Here is a 13,308-nt window from a genome sequence, read left to right on the forward strand (position 1 = left end):
TCACCTCGTCAACTGAATGCAACTGAATGGGACAAAAAGCCCACCTCTCCCAGACAAGAGGGAACTGTCCAGTGAACTACCTTTGGATTTCATCTACAACATTGATTCTTCCTGGCTCCACAGCACACTGCCTTAGGACTCAAACTAGGACACTTTCCTGGATCTCTAGCTCCTCCCAGCCACCCCTGCCCAATCCCGTGAGCCAATAGCTGACAGGCAAGTGCAGGGAAGAAGCAGAGGCCCTGCAGGGGGTGAGTGTGCTACTGGCTGCAGGTCCCTGGTCAAAGCGCAGGACAGGCTTCTGAGTTTACAGGCAGGAAGGGATGATTGGTGGTTGGTGGAGCCCCAGGAACCCCGCGCTCTGAGGAATTCTGAGCGCTTGGGTCATAATTGACCCCGGCAACGCCCGAGGACGTTCGGGGCAGAGAAGTGGATGGTGATGGACGCGCTTCTCAGAGCTGGTCCGATGGCTCGCTGAAGTGGCCACGATGTCGTCCTGGTTTGGAGGCCTGGGCTCAGGCTTGGGCCACTTCTTGGCTCAGGTGGGGAGCAGCTTGGCTTTCCTCACCGGCCATAGCTCCACCCTCACCAGGGACATGCTTCTGGATGACTTAGGAGACCCAGAAGCAGCTTTACATCATTGTCGGAGAAAGGAAATGGAAACTACTGATTCCACACTAAGATGTGAGAATGAAAGACCCAAAAAGTATTGTACTGACCTGGAAGAAAAGCATGAAGCGCCAGAGCTACAAAGAAACCATCAGTCTGTAAGTTGCCAAGATCAACTGCAACAGAAAGAGGTAGAGATCAGCCATCTTAAAGCAGGACAGACTGTACTGCAAGATCAAATGTTCCAACTACGGGCAGCTGCTCAATCAGTACGCTCGGGAGCTTGTGGTGTGCCAACAACAACCGCACCGGCTCCGTTCGGTTCCCTGATCGGTAGTCATTCTTCAGCCTTTCGTGATGATGACACGGACTTTAGTGACATAATTGTATCACAACAAGAAACAAACAGATTATCAACTGAAGTTGCAAAACATGAATCTGAAGTTGGCCACTCGAGGCAGATTGCTGAGGCTCAGGGAACACACCATTCTGACTCGAGTGAAATCTGCAAAGTACTAAATACTATCAAGACTCTTCAACTAAACCACAGTCCAGACATAGATGATCATCAGCATGAAATTTCAGTTTGGGAGCAGAGTTCTACTGTGGCAGAAAAGGGAAGAACCCTTCCTCAGCATTCAGCAGTGGAAGAAGTGTTCAGGCTTCAAGGAGCCCTGGCTGATGCGGAGAAGGAAATCGTGAGACTAAGTGGTTTAAACCAGGATAACCGCCTTGCTGAAGACAATCTGAAACTTAAAATGCATGTTGAAGCTTTAGAAAAAGAGAAGTCATCATTGAGTCAAGAAAAAGAGGAACTTCAGATGTCACTGTCAAAATTGAGCTGTGACTATCAAGTCATGAAAAGCAGAGCTTCAACAGACGTGAATTTGAATGTACAATTACTAGACTTAAAACTTCACTTGAAGGCAAAGGAGGAAGAACTGAATCAGACTATCAATGAGAAGAAAATGCTGATAGCTGAGTTAGAAGAACTGGATCATCAGAATCAGGAAGCTACAAAGCACATGATTTTGATACAAGATGAGCTATCCAAACAACAAAATGAAGGAGACCTTGTCATCAAGAAGTTGGAACAAGATCTAGATGACGAAAAAAAGAGAGTTCGTCAACTTGAGGATGAGCAAATGAACATATCCCAAGAGTTGCATGTGCAGAAGGAGAAGTTAACTGAGAATGCGCAGAGCCTCAGTGATTTGCATTTAACTAAGCAGAAGCTTGAAGGTAAAGTAGAAGATTTAGTAGATCAGCTAAATCAGTCACAAAAAAATAGTTTAAACCTCCAGCAGGAAAACCTGGGGCTTAAGGATCACATTAGACAACTTGAAGAGGAGCTGTCTGGATTTAAGAGTAAGTATCCAACTTCTCTGAACGAAGACTCGAACAGTCACTGGAAGGATGACATGCTTAAAGAACGAGAAGCTGAAGTGAGCAACCTAAGGCAAAATCTTTCTGAAGAGGAACAGCTCAATGAAAACTTAACGAAAGTTGCTGTTGAACTCAAGACGGAAAATGAAATGTTGATTTTAGCACGTGACGATGTAAGGCGTAAGTTGGAAGAATCTATTGCTGCTTACAATCAAATCTCTCAAGAAAGAGACACTATCACGGAGACTCTCCAAAGAGACAAAGAGGAGACTGAAGCCAAACTGCACCAGGCAGAAAAAAGACTGTTGGAAGAAGCAAATAATCACAGGCAGACTATTGAGGAACTCTCCAATGCACACAATTTGAATACCTCTTACTTAAAGCTGAAACACGAATGTGCACTTCAACTCAATCAAGAGAAGGACTTTGAAATAGCAGGACTCAAAAAGAATATTGAGCAAATGACTGCTGATGAAAAAGAAACTGAGGAAATTTTGGCATCTTACATAGAAGAAGAGGAGCGATTGACACAAGTCATAAATGAGAAAGAAGTTTTTATTGAAAAACTCGAAGAAAAAAGTTCACAACTACAAAAGGATTTAGATAAGTGTTCTCAGGCCTTAAGAGAAAATGAAACTTTAAGGCAATCCGTTGAAAGAAAGGACAGAAGTCTTACCTACGTGAAAGCAGAAAACAACTATCTGCGAGTAGAACTGGAAATACTTAGGGAACAGCACAATCAAGCTGTACCAGTGGCTGAGCCTGAAGCTCTTGATGCTATCACAGAACTAGAATTGGAGGTATCTCAACTGAATATAGTCAAAAATCATCTGGAAGATGAAATTCAAGACCATCTGAATATAATTGAAAATCAAAACCAGCGTAAAATGCAACTACTTCAGTCTTTACAGGAGCAGGAGGAGGAAATGGATGAATTTAAGTACCAATATGAGCAGATGAATGCTGCGTATAGCCAGTTAATTTTAGAGGAGGAAATTAAGAACTTGCAGAAAACTATTGAAGAACTAAAAGCCCAGTTGCCTGGAGAGAGAGGAGATGCTCAAACATTGAATTCTGATATTTTTCAAGAGACCAAAGTAAAAATCCTAGGAGAAAACGAGGTTCAACACTTACGGGACCAAGAAGTACAGTGTGCCCTGTCATCAAGTAACCTGAAAAGGGTTCTAGAGCACTTCCAAGAAGAAGAGAAAGCTCTGCATTCTGCCGAATTAGCCAAAGAAAAACAGTCAATAGCTGAATGGAAGAACAAGGCCGAAAAGCTAGAAGGAGAAGTATCATCACTGCGGGAACGTTTGGATCAAGCGAATGCTCTGTTGGATTCTGCTTCCAGGCCGAGAGAAGACTTAGATCTCGAGGAAGAACAGATGGAAGAACTGAAAAAACAAAAGGAGCCCCGAAAAGAAATGTTGGACCACGCACAACAGAAATCGTCGACTTTGGTCAACAGCGCAGAAGGAAAAGTGGACAAAGTCCTCATGCAAAACCTTTTTATCGCTCATCTCCAGACACCAAAAGGCAAACGTCCTGAAGCATTGCAGTTGATGGGGAGCATCCTGGACATTCCAAAGGACGAAATGGAGCACTTGCTGAATAAAGACTATGGTGGTGTCGGTAAGTGGATGAGGAGTTGGCTTGGAGGGGCTTCAAAAAGTGTCCCCGACATACCTCTGAAACCAAATCAACAACCTGTGCTTCAGAGTTCTTTTCCAGAACTCTTTACCAGGAAATGTTAAAGATGGAGCCAAATTAAGAGCTGGCAGAAGCACCAACGGGAATCCACTCTTGGTTCCACGTTCTGCAGCTGTGCCTCTTAGTAACCTAGCTGGAGTTGGACTTGGTGGACCCGGGCATCCTCTTTTTAAACCCACCGTTACACCGCTGCCAGTGTCCACGGACAACAGGGCCAGAGCTGTACTCCAGGATCTTCTAAATATTTAGCATTATTCTAAAGAAGCCATGACCCTTTTTTTATGTTTTACAGCATGGCCTTTTGAAAAAGTACTCATGTGTTTGTAGACAAAAAGAGAAAGCAAAACAGCTGGTATATGTAAGTGGATAGCTACTGGGTATTTTATTTTATTTCTTTAGTTGTTGTTGTTGTTGTGATTTTTTGCTATAGTACTTTTAAAAAAATTTGTTTTGTTTTTTGTAGCACTTTTTGTTTATAGAATTTTGTTCCAATGTAGCAGATAATCATCACCAGTTATCAATTCTGATGTACTTTAGCGAGCAACTGTACAGAGCAGCCTTCTTGAACCACTAGTTCCAACCTCACTTAATGGCATTAAGATAAAAACGATACATGTAATTACAGGAAACAAGAAAAACCCAACCCATAAGAAGGATGTCTCCGATTTAGAGTACATGAAAACCAAATATAGTGTTGCAAAACGTTGAGAATATTTAGTTTATCCAAGATAACACTGTACAACTACCAAGCGAAAATTCCAATGGGGAGGACCTAAACAGGAAGCTTAGTGGATAAATTCTAAGATGCCTTGAATCCAAATTCTATGACCCCTATCCATTTTGCCGATTTCCATTTCTCTACGAAAGTCACTTCACATTAATTCAGTTTTCCAGATGATAAATATGTCCAGAAGGAAGAGTATTTCTATGAGTCAACCCCAAAGTGGGATCACGTGATCCATTGCCAATGGAAAAGTTAATTAGTAGGAATGTATCATTAAATATCTGGACTGCTTATCTACATACTATTGGGGGCTCTACAATAATTCTTATAAACACATTTTATAAAACATTGGATCAAAACAAGTTGGGGAGAGAAATAAGCTAACAACAGTTTTTGAAAGATGAAAAGCTTTAAAATAGGAGTAGTTACAACCTTTTGATAAATTAAGGTAAAAGATGAATCAAAAGTTTCTAGCTTAAGTAGGTGAAATCAGAGAAGAGAAAAAGCGGATTGCATAGCACATACTTCTCCGACACCTGTAGTTTCTAAAACCATTCAGAACCTTTTTATTAAAATTAATTTAAACAAAATTTAATATATTTTAAAATATAAATTATACTATCATTTAATATAAATTAATCTAATTTAAATTAATCTTATTAGTAGTATTATTTAAATTTCTTTTATTAATACTATGGTTTGATCTAAATTTATTTTATTGATATTGTTTATATTAAATTATCAATAAATATTAAATTTATTGATAATTTAATATAAATTCCATTTATATTAAATTATACTATGATTTATATTTAAAAATTCATTAAATTTTATTTAAATTAATACAATTTAACAAAGTAAATTTAACATAATATAGATTGAATTATTTAATATCGACTATATAACTTAATATAAATGTCAATAAAGTTAATTTTAATAAAAATGCTCTTAGTTGTTTTGGAAATTACAGGTGGCAGTGAAGTATTAGCAATATTATCTTCTTTTTTCTCCTCTTTGATTTTACCTAACTTAAGCTAGAACCTTTTGGTTTATCTTTTGTTTTACTTTACAAAAATAAAAAAAAAAAAAAAAGGAAGAAAAACACCTAGTAGCTACACACACATCAGCTTTTCCTTTCTTATTTCTGAATTTCACCTTAACATTTACATTATTTTACCAAAATCAAGACGCCACCAGTTGTTAGGCATGAACAAAATCACTGAAACAACAACTGGAGGACGCATCCCAGAGTCACATTGGCTAAGTATTCAAAACATATAAATGTCTGAGAACTGATGAGCTCTGATAGTAAAGTTTCCAACCTATGAAAAGTTTCCAAATGCTATGGAAAATGATGACATTTCTCTTTTTGTGTTTTTAAGCTGAGAACCTAAGGTATGTTATCAGAAATTGTATGGAACTCAAGTCTTTAAATTTCTTATTTTTCCTGTACTGTAGACAAAGAGACTCACAATTCCTTGAGCTCTACTAGCATTTTAGTGACAGGAAAAAATTCAATGATGCATAGTTCTTTATCTGCATTCAATGTCTATCAATCTTACATACTTTGGGAAGGGTCACAAGCCACAGCCCTTATGCCTCCTGCTCTATTATTTCAAAGCTTCCAGCGTCAGTTGCAACAATTCTAGGAAGCACTGGGAATACTCTATGGTACAAAATGCACAATTACTTTTATTTGAAAGCATCTCTAAGACATGAGTCATTAGGTGACTTTCTTGTTCTAAGTAAATTTACTGAATTATTATTAAGTGATAACATAGTAAGCCAAAATGAAAAATGAAAGCATATGCTTCAAATCAGAGCAAGGAAGAAATAAGAAGGTATGATGTGTGGTAAAAATACACGAACATGCAAATATTATCCAGCCTTCTTACGTCAAATTTCCTCTTTTTTATTTATTCATTTTTTGGAGGTTACATTCTTGCATGATATGCATGGAACAACTTTTGGGGGGATACAATCAGAAATGCAGCACTAAAATCTGCCTTCCTGTAACATCACACGGCTTACTCCTGAGAAGAATATCAAACTATATATTTGGCTTCGACTTGCCAAATTACTTGGAATCTTATTCCAGTAGACTTCACATGGTTGGGAAAAGCAGACTTCAGATTTGTCATGAGAGATTTTTATATATTCTGCTCACTCCATTGTGTCTAGGTGAGCCTTTGGGTTTCAATGCCTGGAAACACACTTCTTATATTTCAGAATTAAAGAGCTCTTGGAAACGGCGACCTCACTGCATTCTTGAGAAAAATATGTTATACAGGTACTCAGAAAATCACAAAGATTAATATAGATTCAAGATTTTTTTTTTTAAGACAAGGGGTTTAATGGAGAAAACAGCAAGATAGCCTTAGAAATTTCATACTCCCTGCATTCTTAGGAAAAGCTTCTATATTGTAAAGAATAACACCAAACAGGAAAGTTCCTAAGAAAATATTGTGCTTTCAGTTTCCTTGTCTCATAAATTTTATTAAAGTTTCATTAAAGACCCTGTATTTGCTAGCCTTTTTATTAAATACTTTTTTGAGATATTCTATTAATGTCTATGACTGGATTTTATTTGGTCTCACATTAATGTCGCTCCCTGTGACAAAGGGTACATGGGAGGCAGGCAGGATCAGCCTGTCCTCTCCGAGGCAGCAGCTGTCCGAACCAGGCTCTGACAGAGGTAGTGAAGGGCACTAGCGTCTCCTGGACTGAGCGAGAGGGTAAGTATCTGAGTAATATTAATTGTGTATAAATGCCACATTTTTTATGCATTCATCTACTAAGTTGTTTCCACAATTTAGCTAATGTGAATTTTGCTGCTATAAACATTGATGTGGCTGTGTCCCTGTAGTTTGCAGTTTTTAAGTCCTTTGGGTATAGACCAAAAAGAGGGATAGCTAGGTCAAATGGTGGTTCTACTCCCAAATTTCCAGGGAATCTCCAAACTGCTTTCCATATTGGCTGCACCAATCTACAGTCCCACCGACAGTGTAGGGGTGTACATGTTTCCTGAAATCCTCACCAACACTTATTGTTGTTGTCTTCATAATAGTTGCCATTTTCAAAAATCGCTGACATTCTAACTGGAGGGAGGTGCAATTAAATCCCTATCTCTCACCATGCACAAAACTCCACTCAAATGAATCAAGGACCTAGGAATAAAACCAGAGACCTTGCATGTAACAGAAGAAAAAGTAGGCCCTAATTCCAATCATATGGGATTAGTCCCAAAATTCCTTAATAAGACTCCTATAGCACAAGAATTAAAATCCAGTATCAATAAATGAGATAGATGCAAACTAAAAAAGTTTCTTCTCCACAAAACAAACAATCTGGGAGGTGAATAGAGATCCTACATCTTGGGAGAAAAGTTTTGCCCCATCACACATCAGATAGAGCACTAATCTCTAGGGTATAGAAAGAACTCACAAATCTAAACATACACACACACACACACACACACACACACACACACACAAATAAATAAATAAATAAAATAACCCATTCAATTTATGTCTATAATCGAGAATATTACATTATTTGATCTAAAGATAATAAAAATGAATAGAACTATGGTCAGAGCAAGGTGGATATTCAACACATGCAACACTAAGACCAAACGGAGTAATTTAATATTGCCTAACATAATATTCAATATTCATGGAATACTTTTCTCAAATTCTTCAGACATAGTTATTATTCTCTATAAAGCACAAATCTGAATAAAGAAACCATCACAAATGCTATTGTACATCAATTTTAACACCTGGAAATTCTTAACCATATGTGAACATTTTCAAAAACATTCTTTCATTTGTTCATTGTATATTATACTATAGACTATTTGTTAGGTACTGTGTTAGGCACTAAAAGAAAAAAGAAAAAAAAAAACATTGGCCTCTTACTGATTACTTGGGTGACAAGAAGTTAGGGAAAGAGACCTAGAGAGGAAATGAAGCATTAATTAAGTTTACTAAATAATGGACCACCATGGTCAAGGTGAACCTAGAGTGCAAAGGGGAAATGGGCAGGGAGAGCATGTGCCAGTGATAGGTGAGATTTGGGGAAACTTCCTAGAATCTGAAAAACAATAAGAGTCACACAAAAGGAGACAACAAGGATATTTCAAAGACGGGGCAAGAAATACAAAGGTCCAAAAGTGGGAAGACCATCTTATGTTCCCAGAATCACAAGGGATTTAAAACTACTAAGTTGGACGAGAGGTGGAGAGTGGTAAGGAATGAGGCTGGAAAGGGGAGGAAGTCTGGCCTCGACAGGCCATATCAGAAGAGGCCTATCCTCTGAAGAGAGCTGAATAGTATCTCCCCACAATTCATGTTCCCCCGAACCTCAGACTGTGACCTTATTTGCACACAGGATCTTTGAAGATGTAATTAATTATTTAAGAGAAGGCCAGGTGGAAGACCAAAGCAAGGGTTGGAAGGATGCAAGTGCAAGTCAAGGAATGCCAGAGATTTCCAGAAACCACAAGAGCCTAGGAAGGGACAAGGAAGGAAGCATGGCCCTGCCAACACCTTTACTTCTGGTCTCCAGAAATGAGAAAGGACACATTTCTGTTGTTTTAAGCCACTGAGTTTGTAGTAATTTGCTAAGACACCCACGGGAAACTAATACAATCACATTAAGGGACTTAAACTGACATGGACATACATTCCTGTCCTGTTGAAACTGGAGCTTGAGATGAAACTAGATTCTCCATTTCTGGCAGGTGGGGTCTGCATAAGTTGTAGGCCTCTGCAGAGGGGAAAGCCCATTTTAGTGTTAGCAGCTAATCACAGCAGGGGTTATCTGCCAGGATCAGCTCCAAGGGTTGCAGCCTGCAAAGCCATATTCTTTTCCACTACTCTTGAGTTGTGTGAGACCTTGGGTTCGATCCTCACTCAACACCACATAAAAATAAATAAATAAATAAATAAATAAATAAATAAATAAATAAAATAAAGCTATTGTGTCCAGTTACAAGTGGACATAAAATATAAATATAAAAAATACCAGAATCTCTGGGACAATATGAAGGCAATTGTAAGAAGAAAGTTTATAGTTATAAGCACCTACATAAGAAAATGGAAAAGATCCCAAATAACCTAATGATGCACCTTAAGGCCCTTGAAAAAGAAGAACAAACCAATTCTAAAAATGGGATTTTTAAAACAATCCCATTCACAGTAGCCTCAAAAAAATTCTAGAAATAAATCTAACCAAGGAGATGAAAGACCTCTACAATGAAAACTATAGAGCACTGAAGGAAGAAATTTAAAAAGGAATAAGATGGAATGACCTCCCATGCTCATTGATAAGCAAAATCAATAGTATTAAAATGTTCATACTACCAAAAGAGATGTGCAGAGTCAATGCAATCCCCATCAAAATACCAATGATATCATTCACAGAATTAGAAAAAGCGTCTAAATTTTATTTGGAAGAATGAAAGACCCCGTATAGCCAAAGCAATTCTAAGCCAAAAACTCAATCTGGAGGCATGATAATTCCTGACTTCAAATTATACTATAGAGCTACAGTTACAAAAACTGCATGATACTGGTATAAAAACAGACATACAGAACAATGGTACAGAAGAGAAGACACAGAGACAAACCACAAAAAACAGTTGTCTGATCTTTGACAAAGGTATCAAAAACTTTAGAGAAAAGACAGCTTTTAAACAAATGGTGCTAGGAAAACTGGCTATCCATATGCAGAAGAATGAAACTAGACCCTTATCTCTCACCCTGCACAAAAATCAACTCAAAATAGGTCAAAGACCTAGGAATTAGACTAGAAACTATATAACACCCAGAAGAAAATATAGGGTCAATACTCCAGCATGTGGGCACATGCAATGACTTTCTCATAAGACCCCCAAAGTTCAGTTAATAAATGGGACAGCACCAAATTAAAAAGCTGCTGCATAGCAAAGGAGAAAATTGTGAAATGGGAAGAGAGAACCTATAGAATGCAAGAAAATCTTTGCTAGCTGTTCTTCTGACAAGGATTAATATCTAAAATATATAAAGAACTCAAAAAAATTTTATACAAAAATCAAAAACCCAGTTAATAAATGAGCAAATCAATTAAACAAATATCTCTTAAAAGAAGGAATACAAATGGCCAACAAATATATGAAAAATGTCCAACATCATTAGCCATTAGGGAAATGCAAATCAAAACTATCCTGAGATTTTTATCTCACACCGATCAGAATGGCAGTCATCAAGAATATGATCAATAATAAATGTTGAAGAGGTTGTGGGAAAAAAGGGTACATTTTTACACTGTTGGTGGAACTGAAAATTAGTAAAACCATTATGGAAATTAGTATGGAGGTTACTCAGAAGAGCCACCATATGACCCAGTTCTACCACCCTCAATATTTATCCTAAAGAATTAAAGTCATCATACTACAGTGATACATACATACATACCCATGTTTATAGCAGCACAATTAACAATAGCCAACCTATGGGACCAACCTGATGTCCATCAACAGATGAATGGATAAATATGAATGGATTTAAAAAGGGGTTTATATACACAATGAGTTTTATTCAGTCATAAAAAGGAATGAAATTATGTCCTTCACAGGAAAATGGATGGAACTTGGGACCATTATGCTAAGTGAAATAAGCCAAACTCAGAACGTCAAAGGTGGTATCATTTCTCTCATTTGTGGAAGCTAGAGAGAAAGAAAGAGGGCCGAGGTTGTGGCTCAGTGGTTGGGCACTCGGTTGGCACGTATGAGGCACTGGGTTCAATCCTCAGCACCACGCAAAATTAAATAAATAAAAATAAAGATATTGTGTCCATCTATAACTAAAAAAATTTTTTTAAAAAGTTGGGTGTGGGAATCTCATGAAACTTAAAGGGAGATCAACAGAATAGAGGGAAAGAAGCAGGGAGCTAGAGAAGGGAGAGTGGGGAAGAGCTGGGGAGTGACATTGGACAAATTATATGATTATATAGTGTGAATAAACGAATATATGACAACAAATCTCATCATTATGAGATGCATAATGATGAGATTTGTTGTCTACAATGCACCAATAAAAAAATGTGGAGGGGGAAAGAAAGGAAAACCAGTAGAGAAGATTTAATGGTACTAGATAATCAATAATTGATGGATTAAACTCTCCAGGGATGTGGAGAGATGTAGTGCCTAGTTGACTAATTACCCTTTCATGATGTGAGAGAGAGTGGATAAAAAAAAAAAAGTGAAAATGCCAATAAATTTGTAGGTTGAAAAGAGAATTTTTTTTTCCTGATGACTTCTAATTTGTATCTGTAATAAGAGGAGGCAATAGAGATTAAATTGTATCAACTGTGCTATCTGAGGAGGCCTCCAGGAGCCAGTGTGCCTTTTGACCTGCCACAGCCACACTTCTGGATGTCTGCGACTTCTGCACCAATGTCCAGCCCTCAATAAGACTTCATGCCCCCAGAGTAAGCTAATTCTTCCTCCTATGGTTCCTGCAATTGAACCCAGTGGTGCTAATCCCTGAGCCACATACCAGCCCTTGGAGACAGTCTGGCTAAATTGTCCAGGCTCGCCTACTATTGCTGCAGTCTTCTGGGGATTACAGCCTTGAGCACTGCCTACCCTGGCCTCAGCTAATTGTTCACATGAAGGTAAGACTAGCATATTGAGTGAGAAGGCCAGGGGTAGAGAACCCTGGTCTCATGGACCCTACTAAGCGCCCCCCCCCAAAAAAAAGAGGACATGCAGGAGTGAAATGGGAATGTGGTTTCCCCTAGAGGTATTATTACTGGGTACCCCTAAATCTAGCCTATTTTCAATATGCCTAATTTCTAGTGGCCAGTGGGTTTGACTTTCGTGTTCCAATTGGGGAAATATTCAATCCTAACCCTCAGCTACAGAGGGAATTCAGAGATTTACAGACTTTCAGTGTTGCCTGGGTTCCCTGTGCCTTTGATTCCCCCTTTCCAAACGGCCTCCAAGGGAGACTGGGAGTGTGGGGAGCTGCCAGAGGCTTAGCCATTGCTGAGATCTGCTTGGAAAGGTGGCTCTCTGCATTGGACCTGGGCCAAGTACTTGGCATTGCAGGCAGGAGCTACAACCCAGCTGAACATTGTCTTTAATAAACTGTTTTCTTTGAAATAAAAAATAAATAAATTGTGTCAACTGAAGGAATGTACCAGAAGAGCAATTTGGAATTATAAATTACTTAAGTAATTTCACTACCTATCCTTCAGATTATCTCCAAACATGAGACAGGCATGAATACTTGGGAGAATCCCCCTGGGGTCACAGAAGGGCAACATACCTAAAATTTTTTCAGTATAAAATAGAGACAGGTGCTCGCTTCCGCAGCACATACACTAAAATTGGAACGATACAGAGAAGATTAGCATGGCCCCTGCGCAAGGATGACACGCAAATTCGTGAAGCGTTCCATATTTTTTTGCTTGCTGACTGCAAAAGAGACTTGAGCAACCTTTCTCCCCTAGGCCCTTCCCCAATGATTTGCTGCTACCTTTGATCCAGAGCAATGGAGTCATCTGTCTGTGGACTGAGATCTCTGAAACCATAAATAAACTTTTCCTCCTCCAAAAAAAAAAAAAAATAGAGACAGGTTAGGCGATACATACACATGTACACACATGCTTGTATATAGTTACACATACTATTTAGTTTAGAAAGTAATCTAGTAACATCTATCTCTCTGTCTACCAATCTATCAATCCATCCATCTATCTTTGCCATCAGGTCTATATTTGGTATCATTGTAGCTGAATCATACTAACCAAGCATAAAGCACATGACCTGAATGTTTTGTGTGGCTTTGCTTGACAAATGAATTAGGAATTTTGAGTCTATTATGTCATAC

General features: G+C 38.4%; 1 non-coding gene and 1 pseudogene across 1 annotated transcript; both read left to right on the forward strand.

Annotated features, from left to right (window-relative positions):
* Positions 1 to 488: 488 nt before the first annotated feature.
* On the forward strand, positions 489 to 3,954 carry LOC144367390 (thyroid receptor-interacting protein 11 pseudogene; annotated as a pseudogene).
* An 8,821-nt stretch (positions 3,955 to 12,775) lies between these two features.
* Positions 12,776 to 12,882, forward strand: LOC120886039 (U6 spliceosomal RNA). The gene has a single exon (XR_005728812.2). It is a non-coding gene; the product is annotated as a U6 spliceosomal RNA (small nuclear RNA).
* The last annotated feature ends 426 nt before the right edge of the window (positions 12,883 to 13,308 follow it).

This window comes from Ictidomys tridecemlineatus, chromosome 1, assembly GCF_052094955.1.
Source record: "Ictidomys tridecemlineatus isolate mIctTri1 chromosome 1, mIctTri1.hap1, whole genome shotgun sequence".
Taxonomy (NCBI): Eukaryota; Metazoa; Chordata; class Mammalia; order Rodentia; family Sciuridae; genus Ictidomys; species Ictidomys tridecemlineatus.